We start from the raw sequence: 21939 nt of genomic DNA on the forward strand, positions 1-21939 counted from the left end.
TAAAATTGTTCACTGCACTTAAGAACTTGTCTTCAGTGTCCCTGGTTCTTACCTTCGATTTTTCTCCTGACCTCCTACACTCCTGGCCCATTCTCTGATCTATCCAAGTAGCATTATCTTCACACTAACTACCCTAGATACTTCAGTTAGGTTCTCCTGTCTTACACTAAATTCCCACTCCTGACCTTCAAAATTTTCTTGAAGCCAACTGTGAATTCTAGCTCGCTGTGCAGATTCTACCCTGCTTGCCATGTCTTATTTGCCTGCATTGTCCTTTGTTGAATTACAGATGTAATGGCCAGCATTTCATGTCCTTTAATTGGCAAAACACAAATTGAAAAGATACTATGGAATTTATATTTTAAAAATATTTAAAAGCTGAAGGCAATACAAATGTTTTTATTGATTAATCTAATTCCATCTAACAAATTTTCCATTCCCTAGTGCTAAATAATGAGGAAAATGTCTAGTATTAAAATAAAGGCAGAATAACCTCATTTCTGTTGTGAACAACAGACTGAAACAAAAAAAATAAGTTAATACAACTTCTTTAATACTAAGAGATTTGTTTTCTAAGCGATAGAAATCACGTTTGAATTCAAACTGCAAAGTGAATATCCAGGATAATAGGGTGCCCGTTTCAGAATTGTCTGTAAGTCAGAGTTGCTACAGATGTGAGCTTGCTATACCCCACTTGGTGCTTTACCCGCACTAACACCAACATAGCTACTACGATCTCCATTATAGACTGCAAAGAAAATGAAGTGAGACCCTCATTTCCTTCACCTGGATCTCATCAATTAAGATGTGGACATCATGGCCTTCTATGTCTACTCTGTCTCCAATAGCATCTGCATCGCAATCTCCATTTCCCCTGCTTCGTTTTTCTTTATTCCGCTTGGCACCACTTGGCACTGCAGCATATGTGCGTTTGTTTATGTACTGCCAGTGTTCCCCTCTAAGACACAGGCTGTATGAGGGCAGGCACCTCTTCTGTTTGGTTTACCACTGGGATGCCAAACCATAGAACAGTGCCTGGCAGTGAATAGGGGTTCCCTAAATGTCTGTGTAATGGAAACATAAGGGATCAGAGCTACAGAGAGGAATCCTATAGCTTATCTTACCCAAGGGCACCCGATTAACAGGATTCAGACCGAGGTTGGCATTCCAGTAAAGTATAGTTTCCTCTACTATGCCTCTGCTCTTATTACCAAATTACTGCTTCCTGTCACTAAAACTGAGAGAGGAGAATCCCATGTCCTTGTATCCAGCCCCCAGGGTCACAAACAACACAACAGCAGAAATAAATGGAAGGTCTAATCCATCCCCACGGCCAAGAAGAGTATCTACGATGCTGTAAAGAGGATACTGCAGAAGAGAGACTTTTTAACAGGAATGTGATTAATGTATCCTAACTTACTAATTGCATTTTATATAGAGTTTACACACACCACTTTTTATGAAGCTCTGAGAATAAAGAGAAGAGAAGGAAAGAACATTAAAAAGAATGGTATGCCATTCATGTTGACTAATGAAGGCATCTCTATCTTGTGTGACCACCTTTTCATGTGTTTCTTTTTAAACTGCAATCAATGAAAAGGACAGACATTCTCAGTATTAATGGACATTTGATTAGGCAGAAGTATGCCTTCCCCATGCTAATGATCAGTAATGTTCCTCTGCCTGTGAATTTCCTTGCCCTGAGAAAAATACCTCTTTCATTTGCATGATTTAAAAATCCTTCTCAATCATCTAACATAATTCAGTTAATATTTTTAACTCAAAAGATAGTTTAATGTAATGGTGCATGTCTTTTCCCAAAATTGCTTTGAATTCCCAAGTGTGATACCTTGAAAACTGGGATCTCTATAGACTTTGATGATGACATTGACTTTAATGGCAAAGGGATTTCCACCCCCACCTTATTGCTTTCTGTTCTGATCCTATTCTCAAAATTTCTCACACCTAAGCCCAGTTGGAGCCCAGGTGTCATTTCTGTTACTTAACTAGCAGCTGCGTCTTTTAAATCATTGCCCATCCATTGAAGAGGGACATTTTAAATACGTTTTTCAATAAAGGGGATATGTCTAGCAGCTGTATAGGAGCTGATCTCATCCTTTCTCTTTTATCTCATATAACACTCACCACAGACTAACATAATGATCCTCATCCATGAAAAATTGTAATTTATGCTAGCCAAAGAACAGAGAAATTCAATGAAAGAAATGATCTTTTAAAATGTTTTTTTTTCCTGAATTCATATATGAAACACTGAAACTTCATGGCTAGTCATGATGAAGGAAAGGATAGGAAATAAAGTAAAAACAATTCTTAAAATTGGAAAAAGGAGATTGGCACACAGAATAAAATAGGTGAGGATGCAAACTAAGCACTAAGGACACATCCTGCTTACTCTCCATGGTGAACTTTTAGAGAAAAAGAGAAGTCTTGCCCATATTGCAGATTGATATTCATCCCCCCCACCCCGCCTCAAATCAGCTTCAACTACTTTAATTTAATCCAGTCCATACTCAGAGACGAAAATGTAGTCCTTCTGGTAGAAACTGATTTCATGTTTTCAGAAAGCCATAAATCCTGGCTTCTTTAATAACAGTTCCCCAGAACGCTAACATCAGGAAAAATGAATATTAGCTACATCTTTATGTTTACTACCTGCGATTATAGCTTTCTTTTTGAAGTTTGCTTATTATTCTTTGAATTTGCTGTGTCTGTGAGCTCACGGTTAGAAAGGAGTCTATGACTTTCACATTATTAGTTCATTAATGTGTCCTTCTGTCCTGTGCTGGATAATGTTGGACATACAAAGGTCAGTAGCTTATAACAGAATGGGGAGTGATCAGATAAATAATACAAATAATGCAAGGCCTGATGCTATTACAATCAAGTTTAAGTCCAGATTAAGGTCTATGAAATTTCAGGAACCACTGACCACATGCCCTTGAAGAAACTGAGTAGAGTCCAGAAGGAAAGACAGGTAGGCTGGGCGTCTCTGTGCTGGATGAGGCAAGCCCTGTGGAGGGCTTGGGCGTTAGAAATGAGGGTTGTGCCAACCAGGCCCTGAGTTGGAAAAGAACGGAGAACATTCCGAGAGGAGCAAATACTATTACTCTGTTTAGTCCTGGAGGTTAGAGGAAGAACGGCTTTACAGGGAAATGGGGATTGAACCAGGGAAAACTGGGTGATCAGAAGAGCCTCTAGGACAGTGATGGCGAACCTTTTGAGCTCAGCGTGTCAGCATTTTGAAAAACCCTAACTTAACTCTGGTGCCGTGTCACATATAGAAATTTTTTGATATTTGCAACCATAGTAAAACAAAGACTTATATTTTTTATCTTTATTTTATATATTTAAATGCCATTTAACAAAGAAAAATCAACCAAAAAAATGAGTTCGGATGTCACCTCTGACACGCTTGTCATAGGTTCGCCATCACTGCTCTAGGAACTTTATGTGGGGAACTTAAATTGCAAGGCAAGCAAAATGTTTTTAAGATTAAATGATAATATGATTTTGTTTATTTAAAACCCATTTATGTTGTACCAGGTAGCAATGCATGGCATTTGACATGCTCAGAGAAGTCCATGTAAATGATTGCCCTTAACCAGTGATGGCGAACCTTTTGAGCTCGGCGTGTCAGCATTTTGAAAAACCCTAACTTAACTCTGGTGCCATGTCACATATAGAATTTTTTTGATATTTGAAACCATAGTAAAACAAAGATTTATATTTTGATATTTATTTTATATATTTAAATGCCATTTAACAAAGAAAAATCAACCAAAAAAATGAGTTCGCGTGTCACCTCTGACACGCGTGTCATAGGTTCGCCATCACTGCACATAACACTATGACAGCGTTGTGAACTAGATGTCACCACTGCCATCAGAACAGAAGGAATGAGGGCCCAGCACCCATCGAGTAAAGGGCTTTCATAAGACCGCGGGTCTCAGAACTGGCTGGGCCCTCATGGGGCTGAGCGCCCCTTTTAGCAAGCCATGCCACGCAGGTAAGCAGTGGCTCAGGACATGTCAATGAAAACAATCACATCTTTCTAAATAGCTCACTTACAAGAGATGAACAAGAAGGGAGGAATGTCCATAATATTGTGATAAGTTTGCCCGGTGACAGATGATGACTAGAATTAGTGGGGTGGTGATCACATTGTAAGGTATAAGCATGTTGCATCAGCCTGGCCGGTGTGGCTCAGTGGTTGAGTGTCAACCTATGAACCAGGAGTTCAAGGTTCAATTCCTGTCAGGTCATGCGCCTGGGTTGTGGGCTTGATTCCCAGTGTGGGGCGTGCAGGAAGCAGCCAGTCAATGATTCTCTCTCATCATTGATGTTTCTATTTCTTCTCTCCCTCTCCCTTCCTCTCTGAAATCAATAAAAAAATTTTAAAAATGTTAAATCACTATATTGTACACTAGAAACTAACATAACTAATATAAAATTTTACACCAATTATACTTACATAAAATTAAAAAGAAAGAAAGAAGTAAAATTAGATAAAAAATACACAGAGAATGTTTTACTGCTATATACACCTTACTATAAATTTAGACCCTCTTCCCCTCAAGGTCTTTTCATTAGAGGGATAGCATCAACTTTCCAGAAGTTTAGGAAGGAGAACAAACAGTAAAGAACCAATGGGGGTACTGCATACAGACAACAGTTGGTGATTTGTAAGTGATATGCCCACAAAGGGAAAGAATCTTTGCAGAGAAGAATTATTTTTTCACTTCTAAAATTATTTTCCTACATAGCAGCTACCAATTGTGTATCAAGCAAACAGAGGATAAAATCCTGTTGGCAAAAAAGCGTTAAATGCTTTGCTCAAAACTCATTGGTAAATAATCTTCTGGGATGATTTTGGGAGAAAGCTGCACTTAGAAATTCAACCAGGCTCCAGGAGCCGCCCGCTCCAGCTCCAGTTACCTGCTCTGACTCTGAGTTTCCCCTGACTCTGCTCTCATTTTTCTTTATAATTTTTAAGCATTTGCTTGGTAAACTTTTTTTTTAAATGCTAGGAATCTAAAAACTAACTCAGTGTTCAAAGTGAAATTAATCAGTGGCTTATGTAACATGATGTCATAATATTTTCCATACTATTTCCCTTGCCTTATTAATATAACCATCATTCTATTAGCTTTAACTGCTGCTGAAGATGGAGCAGATGTCTTCAATGAATACTTCCATCCATAATTACCCCTTATTTTTTCTCTGAGAAGTTCAGCTAATTCAGATCCTACAAACGTATATGAAAAGTTTAAATGACTTCTCCCAAAATGCATTACCTTTTTCTTATCTACATTAAATTCCATCTGTCATTATGTTGCACAGTCTCACACTTTTATTAGATCCTTCTGGAGTTTTTAAGAATCTTCACTAGCTCTTTACTAACCTAAATAATATCATGGCACTTTATAGAAGAACTTTTTAACAGCTGTGACTTTTTTCCAGCCTTGCCTTTGTATACAGATTTGCTGTTAATATTGTGTATGAATAGAAACGAGTTAAGTAAAAAAAGCATAGACACTTAAGCAAAAATAAACAAATACAAAAGAAATAAATACAACACTGGAAATATTTTATTGACCTTTTTTTGTTTGTTTTGTTAATCCTCAAATCCTCACCGAGGATATTTTTTCCATTATTGTTGTGTGTGTGTGTGTGTGTGTGTGTTTTAGAGAGAATGGAAGGGAGATTGGGGGAAGGAGAGAGAGAGGGAGAGAGAGAGAGAGAGAGAGAGAGAGAGAGAGAGAGAGAGAGAGAGAGAGATGGGTGTGAGCCCGAGACCCTTTGGTGAGAGTGCCAATGCTCTAGTCACTGAGCACACCAGTTAGGGCCTTTGGTGACTTTTTGGTGCGCTGTTAGCATGTATGTGTTTCTGAAACAATATTGATTAATCGCCCTTGGAGGAATTATAAGAACTCACTGGCAATTGTGACCTCTACCAAAAATTGTATCTGAGAATCCTGTTATCTGTGTTTTCTAAATCAATGGAAAAATATGTGGTCTTTACCCTTATTTTTTAAAGATGTATTGTGTAAAACTGTCATTATATTATTTCCCACCAAAAGGAATAATTTGATTTCTAAGGCAGAAGTTGACTATCTGGCTATCACGAACACCCAAAGAAGTGATCAAGGAACAGGGTAACTGTGTCCTTTCAGCTTGTTTGAACCACGGGGAGAGGTGGGAATTTATCTAGTTGATTTAGTTCCAACTTTTAGGATGATTTTTCTACTTCCTAGTTAGGATCCCAAATGCGAGAAGAATAGCTTCTTGACGTTGGAAGGTACTAAAGGTCATCGGTCTTCCCCTCCCACTCAGTGGCGCCATCCCTTCTATTTATCACTTACTGGAGAAACACAAGTGAATGCCCACTCTGTCTTCATGAGTGAGACAGACACGCTTCCTGCCCTTTGGAGCATCCTTGACCAGTGACCACAGTACTGGGCTGCAGTCCTTGCTTTCATAGGGAATAGTTAAACTTAAGTGCAATTTATTAAGGGCTAATTATTTCAGACATTATGCTAACTGATTTGCCTATTACCTAATTGAACATTTATTAATATTCCATGCAGATACTTTCCCCATTTTAAAAGTGGAAAGAATGCCATTTAGAAAGATTGATGCTTATGCCCAGTGCTTTGCAGCCAGCAAATGAATGAACTAGAACTGGAATCCAGGTATCCAATTCCAAACCCTTTGTTTTTAGTATTTTATTCCCTTTGGACACTAACTTTTGCTAATAATTCTACCTTACATTGATGTACAGTCAAGTTCTTCAAAAATTTATCAATAGGTTATGGTTCTACCATATGAAATTACAAATATTAACATCTGTTCATATAGAAATGCCTTAAATCATCAGACAGTTTTCAAATTCATCCTTTTTCTCCCCTCCATACGTAACTTCCCCACAGGCTAGTAATTGTAACTCTCTTAGAATTATGACCATTTTTCTCTGGATTTACACTTTTTTCACTTTCCCTTTTGAAATTTGTCACCAAGAACTAGAATACTTGTATACTGCTAAGTAGTTTTATTATCTCATTTGATGCCCATAAAAACATAAATTTATGTATCATTCTCACTTTCACTGAAGAAAGCAATTCTTTGTGAAATTAAGCCATTTGAGTCAGGATATACAGCAAGTAAGAGGCAGAGAACAGTGGCAAAGCAGCTCTCCTGGAGTCCACTGGGTAAGCTATGAAAGTAATTATCTAATCTAATAAAAGAGAAACATGCAAATTGACCACACCTCTGCTATGCCCAAGCCACACCCACCAGCCAATCAGAACGACTATATGCAAGTTGACCCAACCAAGATGGTGGCTGGCAGCCACGGAGCTGGAGCAAGCAGGAGGCTTGGTTGCCCCTGCGATGGAGGAAGCCAAGCTTCCCGCCTGCCCTGGCCGGCTGTGGCCTCTGCTCAAGGCAACAAAGTTTCAATTATAGAAGATAAATAAATCCCAGATACCTGCTTCCAGCAAGCCTCGACTGGGAGCTTGGGTGGCTGGGGGCCGTGGCCTGCCTGCAAACAGCCATCAGCCCAACACCCAGGATGGCCAGGCACCCCAGCAGACCCCCACCCTGAAGGGGGTGTGGCCAGCCTGAAAATGGCCCTCAGCCCCTCACTCAGGCTGGCCAGGCACTCCAGCGGGACCCCCACCCTGATCCGGGATACCCTTCAGGGCAAACCAGCTGGCCCCCAGCCATGCACCAGGCCTCTATCCTATATAATAAAAGGGTAATATGCAAATTGACCCTAACAGAAGAACGACTGGGAATGACTGGTCACTATGACTCACACTGACCACCAGGGGGCAGACGCTCAATGCAGGAGCTGCCCTCTGGTGGTCAGTGCGCTCCCACAGAGGGAGCTCTGCTCAGCCACAAGCCAGGCTGATGGCTGCCAGTACAGCGGTGGTGGTGGGAGCCTCTCCTGCCTCCTCAGCAGTGCTAAGGATGTCCGACTGCAGCTTAGGCCTGGTCCCTGTTGGCAAGTGGACATCCCCCGAGGGATCCCGGGCTGCCAGAGGGATGTCTGACTGCCAGCTTAGGCCCAATCCCCCAGGGAGCGGGCCTAAGCCAGCAGGTGGTCATTCCCCAAGGGGTCCCAGACTGTGAGAGGGCACAGGCCGGGCTGAGCGACCCCCCCCCCTCGAGTGCACAAATTTTTGTGCACTGGGCCTCTAGTCCATATATACAAAGTGCCAGGGGCTGTCACAACTGAAACAACTGAATAGACTACTGAACATGCTGCATGGGGCGACAAGGCCGGCAAGGGGGTTAGTGAGGGATGACCAAACGACTGAACAGGTAGGCTGCATGGGGCATCCAGGCCATCAGGGGGGTTAGTGAGGGATGACCAAATGATTGAACAAGCAGGCTTCATGGGGCAGCCAGGCCAATAGGGGGGGGGCAATGAGGGACGATCAGGCAGGCAGGCAGGTGAGCAGTTAGGAGCCAGCAGTCCCGGATTGTGAGAAGGATGTCTGACTGCTGGTTTAGACCTGATCAGGCCCAAACCAGCAGTCGGACATCCCCCAAAGGGTCCCAGATTGGAGACGGTGCAGGCTGGGCTGAGAGAACCCACCCCACCGGGCACGAATTTCATGCACCAGGCCTCTAGTTTCTATATAAAATGGCAATGAACATTTGCTTATTCATTGATATTTGAATATTAAACACAAATAATATTCAACAAAATTAACATTTACCATTTTTGAAATATGCAACTCACCTGTAGTTTTGTTTATAACTAGGTATCGTAATGCTCCTTTGAAAATACTGTTCTATTTGCCTAACTTCTCACACAAAGGAGTACAAGAATATTCTGTCTTCACATAAAGCCAAGATCAACTGCAAGCTCTCTATGCCTTTGGGAGCAATATACTCACTGCTGTTCCACGGTGAAAGAGCAATAGAGGGAGGTACCAGGAATACCATCTTGGGACAAAGTAAGAAGAGAGAGAAGCTATGACAAAGACATCATAATACTTCATATATTTACACAGGAAAAGGGCATGACACTCTTCCTAGGAAACATGACCCGAATGACACCTGGTGAGTGTGTGCCTGTGTGTGAGTGAGTGTGTACTCACTCAACAAGATTTCAGTGAGTTTTGTTCATCATCATCAGGCACTGCTCTGTGTCCTGTGTTCAGGATACCAACAAGCATAAGGTCCTCTTTTAAAAAATATACATCTTTATTGCATTCATGTATATAATTATAAATGTATACATATTAATATATCATGAAATACATATTTCATATATTTATGTAGGCATGAAATACATGTATTTAACTCTTTAGATGAGGATCAGCTTTTTCCCCAGCACAACCTTTTTCTCTCATGATCTGAGGAACAACAGCTTTACTCACTGTACCTCCAGAGCACCAAGCACAAAAATGACCATAATTTGCTGCATCCACAAAATGTTTAAAACCACATACACACCCCTGGAAGGAACTGGTTTAAATGGATTTTTTATTACATACTAGAGTCCTGATGCATGAAAATTCATGCAAGAGTAGGTCTTCCTTCCCCTGGCTGCCAGCACATGCTACCCTCTGCACCCGGGACCCGGGTGGCTTTGCTCCAGCCCTGGCTTCGTCCAGAAGGATGTCTGGATTGACGACTGGAAGGATGTCTGGTCTAAATAGCACATTAACCTTTTATTATTATAGATGATATTTTTTCAGTGTCTTCTCACATTGAGCACTTCAGACAAGCACATTATTTCATTGCTGCTATTCGTGCTATTATAGTATGCAGATCATTGTAACCATCAAGAAATCTACCAACAAGCAGAAGAAAAATAGACTCTTAGATATGGAGAACATTTTAACAGTTTCCAGATGGAAGGGGAGTTGGGGGAATGGGTAAAAAAGGTGAAGGGATTACGAATTATAAATTGGTAGCTACAGAATAGTCACAGGGATATAAAATACAGCCTAGGAAATATAGTCAGCTAGAGTCCTGATGCACGAATTCGTGCATGGGTGGGGTCCCTTGGGGTAACCTGTGGAGATCGAGCCCCAGCTTGCACCCCCAACCTCACAGCCCCAGCTCATACCCTCAGCCTCACAGCCCCACAGCCTCACCTGGCACCCTGCCTTGGCCTGGCGCTGCCCCCTCACCTCCTCCACTAACCTGCCTGCGGGGCCATCAATTGGGGCCGGGCCTCCCACCTGGCTCCCTCAGTGCTTGGGAGCAGAACAGCAGCCCCGCCCCTGCCACCACCACTGGTCACCATCTGTGGGGAGATTTGAGGGAAGATTAGGCTCCTGCTTGCACCTGCCTTGGCCTGACGCCGCCCACTCACCTGCTCCACAATCCCGCTTTGGTCCTGTTCTCATCAAGCCCATTGAGGCTGGCAGCACCTCCACTGCCACCCACTGCCAGCGCTGCATCACCAACACCTGCCATGTTCCGCACTGCACCCTGGTGGTCAGTGCAAGTCATAGCGAATGGTCAATGGTCAACCTCCCACTCAAATGACTGCCCGAGGGGATAATTTGCATATTAGACTTTTATTATATAGAACTAGTGGCCCGGTGCACAAAATTTATGCACCTGGGGGTTCCCTCAGCCCAGCACCCTCTCCAATCGAACATCCCTCTCACAATCTGGGACCATTGGCTCCTAACCGCTCACCTGCCTGCCTGCCTGATCACCCCTAATTGCCTCTGCCTGCTGGCCTGATTTTGCCCCCAACTGCCTCTGCCTGCCTGATCACCCCTAACTTCCCTCCTCTGCTGGCCTGATCTTGTCCCCAACTGCCCTACCCTGCTGGCCTGGTTGCCCCCATCCTCCCTCCCCTGCCGGCCTGATCGCCCCTAACTGCCTCTGCCTCAGTCCCCACCACCATGACTTAGTCTGGAAGGAAGTCAGACATCCAGAAGATGGCTGGTTGACCTGGTCTAATTAGCATATTACCCTTTTATTAGTATAGATAGATTATATAGGATAGGATTGCTTAAATGGGGGGAGAAAGCCTTTTTCAACAGGAGGAGATGCTCTTGGCAAACAAAAATACATAATCTTTATATCTGGACTGATAGCCAGCCATATACACTATGCTGCCAAACCGGTCATTAAAAAATTGAACCGCTTTCTTACACCTTACACCAAAGAGTTGTTGCCCTTAAAACCCCTCCTCAGCCCCCACCTTAGGTTCTGCCTTCGCAGTTCACCCAGATTAGGTTCTGACTGGTCGGTTTCTATGCCAGTCAGCGTCAAAAGCTTCGCCTCCTAGGCAGCCATTGGCTTCTCACAGTTCACCCAGATTTGGTTCTGATTGGTCGGTTTCTATGCCAATCAGCGTCTCCAAGCCTATCTCCGGGCCTGTTCAGAGAGGTGGGGCTGATCAGCAGCCCCGGAGGTCTGGAGAGAAAGAGAGGTACGGCTGCTGGCAAGCATGGAAAGAAAGAGAGAGGCAAGGGCTGATCACGGAGGCTGTGGATCAGACCCTGCCTCTCTCTCCGGGCCTCTCTCCAGGCCGGATCTGCAGCCCCCTCAGCAGTCAGTGCTGGGTTGCCATGACAACCCAGCACTGACTGCAGGACTGACTTCTGGTGTTCCATGAAGCCTTTGGTCATTTCAGACCCTGGGTTTTTATATATTAGGATAATATTGTCATAACTATGTATGGTGCCTGATGGGTACTAGATTTATCACTTAGTTATGCAATGTCTGATCACTGGGTTGTATACCTGAAACTAATGTAATATTGTATGTCAACTGTAATTAAAAAATAAAAATAAATAATAAAATTATATAGGAGCTTATGTAGACCAAATAATAAAGTAAAGATTTTTTTAATCAACACCAGAATCGGGGTTTATTAAAGCCAGGTTTCAAGTGACAGGTGAGGAAAATGCACTGAGGAATGAGATCCTCCATCCTGACTTCTTCCCATGACTCGGTCATGAGTTGGAGAATGAGTTTTAGCTCTACAGTTTAACAAGATCATTGCTCTATAGTCTAACAAGAATCAACTGGTACTCATGGCTTCTGCATATGTTAATGATAGTAGTATCTAGACTTAAAATTATATAAATGCAAAAATGTATTATAGTTGATAATATTAAAAAGCAGTTGGTGCCCTAAATGGTTTGGCTCCGTGGATAGAGTTTCAGCCTGTGGACTGAAGGGTCCCAGGTTTGATTCCAGTCAAGGACATGTACCTTGGTTGTGGGCACATCCCCAGTGGGGGGTGTGCAGAAGGCTGCTGATTGATGTTTCTCTCTCATCGATGTTTCTAACTCTCTATTTCTCTCCCTTCCTCTCTGTAAAAAATCAATAAAAATATATTTTTTTAAAAAGCAGTTTGTTACTTAATGAACTTTGGTTTTCTGATAATGCTAGGTTTTCTGGAACATTTTCTTGGATATTTGTGGTATTTGCCTGTTTGTGAACCAGGGTGGGGTCAACAATTTCTCTTACGCATTTCTCTTGGGTAGACTTTCATTTTTATCTAGACCTAGTCAAAACTCGGTTACCAAAAATAAATCACTTAGTTATTTTGCTAGGATGAGTACATGTTCTCCAAAGTGCCTTCCAAGACACGCTTGAATGAACCCTGCTCTGTGTCCTGTACAGACTGCAGAGTAGCAAGCGTGTTTAGGATGGCTTCCTACAACCAACTCACAACATTTTCATTTAATAAGATTTGTAACTCGTGTTTCAATTAAAAGTAAAATTATTATATTCCTTAGTGTGTGTGAATTTTTTGATGGAATAATACATTTATATGGTAATTTTCCAAAGATCAACTTTATCGGTAAAAAGCTATTCCAAGATGGTTGTATATTTTATTTGCTTTTGAAATGTTATCACATTTAATTGCCTACTCTTATTTGGGTTGCAATCATAGTCATTAATTAGTAGGAAGGTGAGGGACAGCGTCATATCTAACTATCTGTTATGGCTCCTTTAATGAGGAAAATACCTGCCATCACTTGAAAGGCATCCTGTATACTTCACAAGCACAGCTCGCAGTGGCGTTCTCGTTTAGGCTGTGGACTTCAAAGGAAGTTGATGTCAGGTGTAAACAGAAGCTGTTGAATATATCTGCTGAGGAAGCTGAGTGGTATGTCTGGCTAGGAGAGATGAAGGGCAGCTTATACTATTAAGGAAACCACAGGTAGAGTAAACTTTCAATGGCTGGTATATGTCTGGGGGATAAAAAATGTTATGTATATTTATGACCTATAAAACCACAAAAGTTTAAGGTATTTCTGTTCTTTTCATTTTCTACTTCTGTAGGAAGGCAGAAAATAAAATTGAATAATAAAAATCTATAGAAAAGACCATTGTTTATAATAAAAAGAAAACTGTTTTATAATTGTAATAAAAATAACAATTTATGAGTTTTAGTTACTGCCTTTGCTTCCTGCTATATTATTAAATTCAAAGAAGCAAATGGAAAATGAATGGTTGATTAGTTAATAAAACAAATGGCTCTGCAAATTCTTTTAAAGCCCAAACCGGTACTCTGAATTTACACAATTTTGAATGTATTTTTAAAAACTAAACTTCGACATAGTGTATGTATAGGCAATGTGCCAAAATAATATTTATATTCTAAAAGAGCTGTTACTATACAATATACAAAAATAATAAGCGTCTTTAAGCAACGCCAAACTACAGATGTACATGGTAGACTGCAGCAGCTTCCAAGGGTGGTTACACGTGGTACTTCCTGCCCCGTTGGTGAAATCACCCTTCCTGGATTGATCACTGGTAGTAATATACTGGTAATAGCATGGTGATTTCCTTGGCTTTGAAAAGTGGATTTCAACTCCTTACCATCATGTTGATGCTCTGAAGTTCCTTATCTTTTACCTTTTTCACAAAAGGTACTAAGAGTTTTACAGGATTCTCTAGAAATAGGCTTCCAGGAAAGGATGCTCCTCTCTACTCAGTGCTACAACTTTTTCTCTTGTGAGTAAATAATGTGAGTCATCATGCTCATATGTCTAAGATTGTTCTTTCTAGTTTTCACATAGTAGTCGCTTATTTATAGATTTGGATGATCAGATTAGATTTTCTCAATAACTATTGCTTGCAAGCAGAACAGCATTTGAGTTTGTATGACCTGATCAATAAAATTGACAAGCCTCAGGCTTACCTAAAGTTGCTGTTGCTTCATGTATTAAACCCTCCAACACTTGCTTATATGAGTATAGCTTGTCTTTCCCACTCCTTTGTAAAATAACCTTTTCAGTGTCCAGTTTCCTAATATTTTTGATGGTTTCTAATTGTGTAAACTCTCATAAACTTATATGTCTATATGTAGTGTAAATGTATACTGCCTCTACACACATGTACCTACTTAAACTTAAATTTTAATTAATTAAAATTGAATTTAATTAAAAATTAGTTTCTCAGTTTCACTAGCCACATTTCAATTTTTCAATGACCATATATTTTATAACATTTCCATTGTCACAAGAAGTTCTTTTGGAAATCCTGACTAAGATGATACAATTCTATATCATCTGTTAAGATCACCACTTTAATCATAGCTTCCAAAGTCTCCTATCTAGAGCAAAATAACTTGGCCAAGACATAAACCTAGTAAATGTCAGAGATTCAATCCACTTATCTACTTAAAGTTACAGACATTGAAGTATAACATTTTGAAATAACTAACAATCTATTTTTAATTAGCTAAGATCTTTGATATGAAAAACTTTTATCCAGCTTGAAGTAATAATCTTATATAATAAAAGGCTAATATGCAGATAGACCGAATGGCGAAACAACCGAACAACTGGTCGCTATGACTGCACTGACCACCAGAGGGCGTGCGGAACATGGCAGGCGTCAGCAGCAGGTGATAGAGCATGGAACATGGCAGGTGTTGGCCGCAGCAGGATGGTGGAGCAGGTGAGTGGGGCGCCAGACCAAGGTGAGGCGCCGGTCGCTGTCATTGGGGTGAGCCTCTGGTGGTTACTAAAAATTCTTTGATCCCGCGCACCACGGTCCCGCCCAGCACTCGCACCTGCTGCTGGCACTGGCCCCACTCACACCCCTGCTGGCACTGGAGCCACCACTGTCAGCAAGTGTGAGCGGAGCCGGAACTGTCAGCACATGGGAGCAGCGGCGGAGGGAGCGGGGCTGCTGGTAGACAGGGGACCAGGGGCCACAGAGGGAGGAGCCGCGGTGGGGGCACAGAGGATGGGCCAAGACGCTCCGAAGTGCCCACCACAGCCTCACAGCCCACAGTTCCTCTTAAGGTGCACGAATTCATGCACTGGTCCCCTAGTCTATATAATAAAAACCTAAGCGACTGTTATGGTGGAACGACCAGTCGCTATGATGCGCACTGACCACCAGGGGGCAGACACTTAATTCAGGAGCTGCCCCCTAGTGGTCAATGCACTCCCACAGGGGGAGTGCCTCTCAGCCAGAAACCAGGCTCACAGCTGGTGAGCGTAGTGGTGGTGATGGGAACCTCCCCCACTTCCGCAGCAGCACTAAGGAGCAGCAAGCAGGTGGGTGGTAAGGAGCGAGAGGTCCTGGACTGTGCGAGGGCAAAGGCCGGGCCGAGGGACCCCCACCAGTGCAGGAATTTCATGCACCAGGCCTCTAGTTAAATACAAGGATACATCTTAAATTAGTAAAAAAAAATTATACACAATCTGATCTTCATCAGCTTTAGGACATCAAGTTCCTTAGCATATGTTGGGTTTGCTTGGCCTGGGTTACTTGAGGCACCCTGACACCATCCTTCCTGGTTCCCAGTCCTGGCTTTACTCCCCCAGCATGTGACTTGGGTGGTTATTTTACTTCTTTCTCCTAGTCTCCTCATTGTAAAAATGGAGATAATATATTTATCTCCTAAGGTTGTTGTGAGGATTAAATTAATTAATATATATATAGCTCTTTAGAGAGGTGACTCTAATATCATATATATGTATTTTCATAATAAATGTTATATTTATTATGACTTTTATCTAATGTTTTGATTATGTTTCTAGGCCTAATTATCTGGCCACACCATAAATGAAATAAATATTAACTAAAGATTAGAAGTTAACTCATCACAGTAGTACTCATGGCAATAGACCTTTAGGTGGAAGCCTTGGTGTGACCATCTTCAGCTTAGTGTACCTGTACCTGGAACACAAGCCTGATGCCAACATTTCAACAGAAAGGGGAGGCCAAATACATAGAGACAGGCAAGTTGGGGTTTAAATGCAAGTTCAATCACCAATGGTCTTTTATTAGTAGATAAAATATTTATCTACTCAAAGCCCCAAGTGCATTTTCTATCAAGAAGAAAAAATTAATGCTTATCTCAGTGGATTGGTGTTGGAAGGATTCAGTATGTACTTAGCACAATTTCTGGCACACTATAATCATTCAATTTGCTCTGATCATTATATTATTGACATCAAATCAGAGTTTAAGTCTATAAACTTCAGGTTGGAGACCTTTCATCTATTCACTTAACACATATTTGTTGATAACTCATTTTACAATGCTCCTGCAAGAAGGAACCATTCAAGATGTCTAGGATACAGATGGGATCAAGACAGTCACAGCTTCTTCCCTTGGCTCTTACTTTATAATGGGTGGGTGTGGAAATAGATTTTTAAAAAAATCAGGTGCAAATTGCTGTGCAAAAAAATAATAATATGATAGAAGTGTTCAAGAATCTACTTTAAATTGGGAGGTCAATAATTCACTCTGAGGAGGTTACACTGAAGTTAAAATCAGAATAATAAAAAGGTTATACAAAGCATCCTCCTGTATTCCCACAGCCACTGGCTTATTAAATTAATTTGGAAGCGCCTCTGTTTCAGACTTCCATGTTGTTTAGTCTTAGCTAGGAGTTTGAGATAGAGATGCTCCTCGACTTATAATGGTTTATATCCCAATAACCCCACTGTAAGTTGAAATTATTGTATGTAGAAAATGCACTTGATACACTTCCCCTACCAAACATCATAGCTTAGCCGAGCCTGCATTGAAGGCTCAGAACACAATATCCAAAAAACATTGACAACACAGTACTCTATAGAGTATCAGTAGTTTCCTCTTGAAATCACCTGGCCAACGGGGAGCCTTGGCACTGCTGCTGCCCACAAGAGAGCATCATACTGCACATCCCTAGCCTGGGAAAAGGTCAAACTTCAAAATTCACAGGAGAGTTTTGACAGAATGTGTATCACTTTTGCACAACCACCAAGTCAAGAAACCATAAATTGAACTATCTTAAGTAATGGACTCTGTATATAACTTTGATTTTTATTTAGAATGGAGATTGAATACATTTTCCTGAATCAATAAAACAATATTTATTGTAAACTTGATATTCCAGAGACAACACAAAGGCCAACTTCGAGCATGAAAGTAGAAATACTCTAAACTCCCTGAAACTTAACTCACTTTAAAGCCCAATTAACAAGCCACCTTCTTTCCCTACTACTCATGTAAAAGGGCTGTCACCAGGGGCACAAAGGTATTCCCATCTGTCCCGCCTGTTAGATATTGTTTTCCATCCTAATCCTATGAGACTTCACTTTGTGTTCTGCAGTCAATCCTTCCTCACTTTAAGTTCTCCACCATCCCCATTTCTATCACACTTGATGCTCTTTGCTTTCCTCCTCGTCTTACTACCATCCCCTGAGACAACGGTGGGAAGCAAGCATCTCTTACTGTTCCTGAGTGATCTCACCAACCTTTATGGTTCCAAATACTACCTGTAGGCTGATAACTCCCAAGTCTACAATCCCAGCTCCAAATACTTCCCTGAGTTTCAGAATCACATCCAATGGCATACTACATATTTCCACCTGGATATGGCGCAAGAACATCAACTTCCTTTCACTAAGTTGAACTCCTCCCCACCTCCCACTCGTAAGCACACTTGCCTCCCACCGTTATCTCAGGGGATGGTAGTGTCATGTCCCCTGTGTCCCAGTTAGAAACTTGGTATTAATTGAGACAGTGTCCCTCTTTCTAAGGCCGAACATTCAATTTAAACAAAAACTATATAAATTAAATATGCACGCTATTGAAATGTGTTGTAGCTAAGCATGTTTCAGAGGGAGGTTTATATAGGCTTCCATTATATACATGTGCAGAGTAACTGGAGGACTGCTCTGTGGCAGAAATAAGAGTCTGGCTTTTACTTAACAGACATGTTCTTTATTTCACTTTTAATTTGACAGTAAAAAACTTGGCAAAAATGCCTGGTAGCATATGATGGTTTATAGGTAGCACTCTACCTGTAGTTTTCCTCACAGAAAGGCCTATAGCTGTGGGGAGGGAAACACATAATTTATTTAAGTCTGAAAAAGAAAAAAAAACCTGTGAGTACAAATATGGATTATATAAAAGATGAAATGTGTTGGGACAATGTGTCCTGGAGAGCAGATGGCTGTTGGAGGGAGGAAGAGGATTGAAGAGTTGTCCTCAAAGAAGAGGAGAGTCTATAATAGGAAGTCTTTATATAAATCTCTCAGAAAGCTAAGAAAGAGAATTGTAAACTGGGTGTTGAACTGAATTTATTTGTTTTTCTTCTCCAAAGCCTTTGGCTAACTGGACATTTCCTATACTTCATTGTCTTTTGTCCATTTGTCCAAGGAAAACCAAACATTGGAAAGATGCTTCTAAATAGTGTACTCCTCTTTAGGCAAATAGTCAAATGTTTTTATTTTTATCTTTGCCAGTCAATTATCCCCATATGTTGTCTGTGTACATCAGAGTTGCACTATAATAGTACCAAGCCCACCACCACAGAAATATCCCAAAGAACCCAAATATTAAATCCTGTTCATTTTTATAAAAGTCTAAGTCCCACCTGGAAACTCAGAAAAATTAAACAGAAACATACCATTAACCATCAACCAGCCACACATTTTAACAGATTCAAAGGTATTTTAAATGCTCACCATTCTGGACATGGAGGGGGTTCTCAGAGAAGCCAGAGCTGAGCCCTTTGCCATGTGACATTCCCTCTGTGAAGTCAGACAATAGAAGAGACCTCCCCATGGCTTCCCCTGTGTTTATCCTGGCTACCTGCGTGAATGTGCAGGAAGTAAGCCATCTGAAGCACTGGCTGACCCGCAGAGAGAGCTGTGGTATTCTACGGAAGTCCTTGAAATGTCTCAATCAATCATCATCCAGCCTGTTTTCTTTACCTCCATGAGAGCTAATGTCAGCACAACTCTGGGTCACCCCTTTTTCCAGAATAGTCTCTGCAAAAGGAAATGGTTGATCTTAAATGCATACGCACAAACAACCAGTGCATTTCTGCAGGTAAGTGCCCGAGGGCAAAAATTTGGGAGCTTGAGAGTCAGAGAGAGGAAATCAGGTGATTACTGTGATCCTGGGTGAAGCAGAGAAAAGGCAAGTTTGAGAATATCCATTGCTCCTTTTCCTAAGGTCAAAATATAATTAGCATTTAAAAAGGTGCAGAGATGCTTACCGAAGGGACCACACTGACCAACTTTGTGTCATTTAGTGTCAACAGCCATCAGTGTGCTCATACACTAGGAGCACTGCCTGCGCTCGATACCATGCGTCTCCAGCATCCCCTCACAACGCCTGGCTTCCAGCAAGGGCCACAGTGCTTACACCACTTTGCAGGGAGCCTGTTTGAAATACGTATTTAGGGGCTTTAACTGGTTTCTGAAATTTTTGAAAACCTTTTGAAAAATAAAAATACATGTCTTAATTACTAATTTAGAAAGGTGATGTTGGAGAGTGCTACCAAGCTCGCAAGCAGTCACGGGACAGTCAAGTGTAATTGAATTGCAACAAAGTCAGTACCTGACATCAGGGCCGGGGCCTGGCATGCCCTGCAGCACATTGAGCTGAGAGAACCTCCTCTAGTCTTTGGAAGGGAAAATGATTTATACTGACCATTATGTCTTCTCATGTCTTTTCTACAGAGAGAAACACACACACACACACACACACACACACACACACACACACACTACACAATTTACTTGACTAACCTAGGAAAGCATTTCTTTCTGAAAGAAGGTGAAATGACCAAAGGGGTTCTGGGATTGTATCCATTTTACATGTATTGATTTATTGATCCTGTCTTATTAAATTATAAACCCAATTTTGAAAAATTATGTGAAAAACAAAGTTGCTTTGCTGCATGTGATAAAGACAGTTACCCTTAGAATACAACCTAAACCATAATAATCTTCAGAACTTAGTCTGTGTTTCAGAGAGAAACACTATATATTTATTTATGTATGCAAATAATACTAGCAGGATTTAAATTGCATATGCTCTATTCACCCATTTATTCAGCAGACATGTTTGAGGACACTTCTGTGTGAGGTGCTGAGAGTGAAGGTCTGGAAAGAGACAGTGATGCACCCAGTGTTCCCTGCTGGGTAGATGATGCAATCATCTCACCTGACCCTCACATTGGACTAATTTCATGTTATCCTTGTTCTTTGGAAACGTGAGGAGAGATTCAAGTTAACCTACTCAGGCCAGGGTGCTGGGCTATGATGAAGGCAGAACTTGAACTAAGCCTGTCTGACATCGAAGCAACACAGCTTCTCCTTACAAGGAACTCACTGCCCCTCCCCCACCCACCTGATGAGGAGAGTGGGGTTCATTGTCCAGTGAATCAGACTGAAAAGTATCAAAACTTTTACACACTCATTCTAGCATTCTTAGGGGAAAGCCAAGTAGCTGCAGGCTCATCTACACTAATAAAAGAGAAACATGGTAATTAGCGTACGACCGCTACCCTTTTCATTGGCTAATCAGTGAGTATATGCAAATTAACTGACAACCAAGATGGCGGCCGGCAGCCATGCACTGAAGCGAACAGGGAGGCTTGCTTGCTCCAGTGACTGGCGGACTCCAACGTCCCCTGCCTGCCGCTGCCGGCCTCTGACCTGGCAGTTTGAAACATTGTAACAAATATAGAAGCTAAACAAAACCCCAGAAACCCAGCTTTCAGCTGCCGGGATCTCAGAGCTGGAATTATACATTGTTTCGATTATAGAATGCAAACAAACCAGATACCAGCTTTCAGCAGCCGAGGCCTCAGAGCTAGAGCCAGAGCTAAAGCTGGCCCAGAATAAAAAAGAAAAAAGAAAAAAAGGAGCGGTTGGGAGCTTCAGTCAATCGCCAGCCTGAAAACAGCCCTCAGCCCCTCACCCAGACTGCCAAGCACCCCAGTGGGGACCCCCCCCCTGAAGGGTGTGTGACCAGCTGCAAACGGCCATCATCACCTCATCCAGGCTGGCCAGGCACCCCAGTGGGGACCCCCACCCTGATCCAGGACACCCTTCAGGGCAAACCAGCCCGGCCCCCAGGCCTCTATCCTATTATCCTATATAGTAAAAGGGTAATATGCCTCCCAGCACTGGGATCAGCAGAGCCGCGAGGCCTCCTGGCCCTGGATCAGCGTGACAGGGGGCAGCGCCCAAACCCCCTGATCGCCCTGCGACTCTGTGTGTGACAGGGGCAGTGCCCCAACTCCCTGACCCCCCCCACGGGGCCCTGCTCTGTGTGTGATGGGGTAGAGCCCATAACCCTCCCCCATTGGCCCTGCCCTGAGTGTGACAGTGGCGGGCGCCCCAACCCCCTGATCGGGCCTGCTCTGTGGGTGACAAGGGGGCAGTGCCCCTAAACTCCCCTATCGGCCCTACTCTGTGAGTGACAGGGGGGAGCTCCCCAACCCCCTGATCGACCCTGCTCTGTGCATGACAGGGGGGAGCTCCCCAACCCCCTGATGGGCCCTGCTCTGTGCATGACAGGGGGCAGCGCCCAACCCCCTGATTGGCCCTGCTCTGTGGGTGACAGGGGGTGCGCCGCAACCTCCCCATCGACCCTGCCTTGAGTGTGACAGGGGGCTGTGCCCAACCCCCCAATTGGCCCTACCCTGAGCATGACTGAGGG

The sequence above is a fragment of the Myotis lucifugus genome, unplaced genomic scaffold (assembly GCF_000147115.1).
Source record: "Myotis lucifugus unplaced genomic scaffold, Myoluc2.0 scaffold_230, whole genome shotgun sequence".
In the NCBI taxonomy this organism is placed as follows: Eukaryota; Metazoa; Chordata; class Mammalia; order Chiroptera; family Vespertilionidae; genus Myotis; species Myotis lucifugus.